Below are 4201 nucleotides of genomic sequence, written 5' to 3'. Positions count from 1 at the left end.
AAAAACCATTTGACAGCTTCAGAGGCATTGTGTGTCTTTCCTAGCTCAAGCAGATGCTTTCTCCTGGCTGTTCCAGCCACAACACGAGTGCCACTTGCTAATCCTGGTGCCAGGGCAGCATTACCTGGACATTTCACTGTGTGTTTGGGCTCAGCATCCCTGCGTGCTGCACAGCTTTCGGCAAGGCTGAGCCTGCTGCTTGTGCCAAGCCGTGCAGCCCAAGCCCCACAAAGTCCTCATGGAGCACATAACCAGTGCCTCACAGAGCAGGACAGCACCATCCAGTGCCAATCCAGAGGGCTGCAAAACCTTGGGTCGGAAGCTCGGGAACCACACACGGCTCTTTTTGATAGAAGTCTGGCAAGCGGGGGGTGTGGAGCGAGGGCTATCTTGGTAAGGGGGAGGTGATTGAAGAGTGTGGCTCACAAAGGCTGGGACAGAGAACTGAGGCGACCTACTGGGCTCTTCTGCAGCCGGCAGGCAGCTGGGTGCGGGGTGAGTCCTTCCTAGCCCAGGGAGATGCTGTGCAGTTTGCCCTGCACCGGAGGCATCAAGGGGCTGCTGCTGCTAAGGGGCAAAAGCCTCTGGAAGCTGTCGTTTTTGGCACTCGTTTTATTTTATTTTTCTGAAAGGAGCTTGGAACATTTGGAGTTTTCTTTGATTTGAATTTCACAGGAAGCCGAGCAAACTGGCTGTGCCTTGCCTGCTGACGGGAAGAGCAGAAGGAGAGGAGAGAAGGTGAATCGAGCCGCAGTTTGGCGGTGTACCCAAGTGTAGCAGCGCGTCATTTATGTCATTTAATTGTTCCCTGCAACTCAGATAATGTGGAAGACATTAGTAATAATAGCAGCTTCATTATGTTCCTTTTTGATGTGCTATCTAAAAAGCTGAAATCTGAACAAGAACATTAGGAACCCAGCATTTTAGGCTTCCTTTGGCATTTTGTTTTCCTGTAGAACCTGAAAATACTTCAGTGAAGCCTATTAAAGCCTAATATAAATGTGTGCAAACAGAGAAAATGCAGAGTACACGCAGAATACACACAGAATACAAATAATGAGGTTTTAGCAGGTGGGGCTTTGCAGCACTGAAATTTTTCACCCCATTTCTCCAACCCCTCCAAAAAATGCGAGGTCAGAGACCAAGAGCCCTGCTTTGCACTACCCTTATTTAAAACTGAGCAAAGCACATCCTAGGCATCCCGTTGGGATGGAGGCAGGAAAGTGGAGGGAACAAGCTCATTTCTGCAGCTCTGGCCATTGCAGAGGTCAGCTCAGACCCTGCCGCTAGGCATTTAGCGCGGGCAATACATTAAATATCCTCACCCTATGGATCCAGCCAGCTCTTTGTCGTGTTTTGTTGGCCAGCTCTCATCATTAGGCGCTGGGAAATGTGGCGTGGCACTTCTGAGCACCCAGGGGGTTTCTAGCCCCGTGTCGAGCAGCCTGCATTAGGCTTCAGCGAAGTGTGTGCTGACCGCTAGCGAAGGGAGGAGGAAGGGTTCCTGCCAAAAATTCATCTGGCTTAGCCGAGGTGCTGCTGGAGGCCAGGGGAGGCAGGAGCGGATTTACTGCGATGCCAGCGCCTGGGCATTGAGCCCTTGTTTTGTTCTCGCTACATGGATGCTTTGTTTTGCTTCTTTTTTGCCCTCCTGCTGTAATAAAAGGCCAGAAAGATTGGATCTCCACCAATACCGTGTGCAGTTATTCCACTGATTTTAAGAATATTGATGCCTTGTGTACACAAGACATCGATTTTCTTGTCACCCCAGTGCACCAAAGGGAGACCCACTAAAGAGGTGCTCAAATGGCATCAGGGATGGCGGATGGGAGATGCCATGGGGGTGCTGACACAAGGTTTGTGACTCCCCTTTCTCCCTGGGGATGTCCGCAGCCCACAGTCACTGCTGCTGTGAGTTTTGCTGACACTTGCTGGGAGCACAGGCTCGCTGCAGTGGAGGAACTCAAAGCAGCAGCAGCCTGGAGCGATGGGAGGTGAGAAAATCCTCTCACACGTAAGACAAGAGGCTCGGCTGAGATTCACAGTTCACCGAGACACAGTGTAAGCGATGACCTACATTCATACATGAGGCATGGTACCCAAAATTAAACAAGGTGTGATGGAGCAGAAGAGGTGCGTGGTGCCCAGCCGGGTTCTGCAGCCAGGTCTGAGCCTGGCCCTCGGTGCTGGATCAGTCCTGCACGATGGGTGCTGGTCCTGAATCAAACCGAGGTGCCTGACCTGTCCCTCACCAGCTGATAATGAGAGGAAAACAGCCAAAAATACAGCTCCCCCTGGGCAGCCCCTGCAATCTGGTGATGGGAAGTGTCACCAGGAGTGGTGGCTTTCCCATATCTTGTCCATACAAAAATTTCCCTTTCCTTTTTTCCCCATATTTTCACCTTATTCCTCTTATTCCTCTTATTTTATCTTTTTGCTCTTGTTTTGCTTCTAGAAGGGGTTACTTATCAATTGTCTAGCAGTGTTTTTAAATGTCCTCCCAAGCCTGGGGAACATAGCAGGCGTGTGAAGGCTTTTCCCTTTTCCCTATGGGCAAAATCCAGCTGCTATTATTCATATTTTCTCAAGACTAAAGATATTCTGGGTATTGAGGTAACATGATGGATGGAGCGAAGATAAAGACTGAAGGGATCAGTGGAATTGGCACTTTGATAAAAAAAAAAAAAAAAGGATAAAGCATATGAAACACTGCATATTCCTTTATTCACGAAAAGCACCTGCCAGAGGGTTTTTTTTTTTTCTTTCCCCACCCTGTTCAACATACTAGAAAGATAGAAAGAATAGAAAGATAGCAGAAATGTTAAAATTCCTTTTGTTATCTATCCTTCTCCGTGCAGCACCTGCCTGTGCACGGCCGTGCCCTCCCTCCCCAAAGAGCCCAGCAAAGCAGGGCACCCATCCGCCTGTGTGTATTCTCGATTCAACCTGAAGCTAGGAAACATCAGCACCAGCAAAGGGGGCTTGCTTGGAGCTGTGAATCTGGGTCACGCCGAAGATTAGTGACCTACATTTCCAGGTTCAGAACTGCAGGCTGAAGTCGGAGTCGTCAAGCCCTGTGAGCGCCCCTGAGATTGGGGAACCAGCCCGGAGGGTGCGGGGTGGGGATGGAGATGGCCTGAGCCAGCTCCCACGCACCCAGAGACCCAAACCTGGTCATAAAAGGGTTTGGAAAGACCCCAAATTCAGCTTGCTTGCCTCTTTGTTGGTTCTTTATGTTTCATATAAGGTCATCCTCTAGTTAATGTGCATGTTTCAGTGGGCACCTCCTTGCACCTCTTATACCTCCACATCTTACAGCCTTCAAATGAGACCTGGGCACGGGCTCAGACCCAGGAGCTGCGGCTGAGACCCTCGGAGGCACACGAGGAGGCTCTCGAGCACCCAGAGCTGCCTGCTCATGTCCTCCCGGGTGCCTTTGCTGCCGGAGAGGCTGAGCACTGCATTCCAGGCTGAGGAGGATATGTGCTAACTGCACAAACACTTCGGCGGCAGCTTTGTGCAGTTTTAGCCCTTTCTGTTCAGCAGTACAGAGCCTGCTGCTTCCTCTGTGCAACCTGCATCTTCTCATCAGTCTTTTTGGCGTGTGGAATTGGCAAAGCATTAGCAGGGGAGCAAGCGTTAGGCACCCTCTTCACCTGTCTTGACATTAACTAAAGAATTATTAGTATAATAAACATTTTACCTTGCTTTCTCTCTAAGCCTCAGCGCAGAACGTTTTGCAGAGCTCGAGTGCAAATCTGGACCCTGTGGCTTTTGTCAAAGTACCGAATGCCGAGTTCCCGCTCGCCTCCCTCCCGATGTCGTTAATGATAACAATCATCCCCCCACAGCTCCTAATCCTCTTTGCAAAATGTTCGGTGAGTGCTGGGCTGAGTCTCCTCTGCCCTGCGCATTCTGCAGGCGTTTGTGTTAACACAACACGGCCACGGAAACCACCTGGTGGGGCTCGTAACTCTGCCTGCAGCCTGTATGCAATGGGATATCCCATGCAAAGAGCAGGGTCACCTGCAGGAGGAAAGTCCCAGAGCAGGGACATCTCAGTGCCTACCTCAAAGACTTATATTTTATGTTAACACCTGCAAAGTCTAGCCCAGTTGTTTTGTTAAAAACCCACCCGAGCAAACGGACCCTGCTGGGGATTAACCTGCCCCCCTGCCTGAGATACCGGTTTAGTTTTTCC

The sequence above is a fragment of the Anas platyrhynchos genome, chromosome 11 (assembly GCF_047663525.1).
Source record: "Anas platyrhynchos isolate ZD024472 breed Pekin duck chromosome 11, IASCAAS_PekinDuck_T2T, whole genome shotgun sequence".
NCBI lineage: Eukaryota > Metazoa > Chordata > Aves > Anseriformes > Anatidae > Anas > Anas platyrhynchos.
This window is presented reverse-complemented; position numbering follows the sequence as displayed.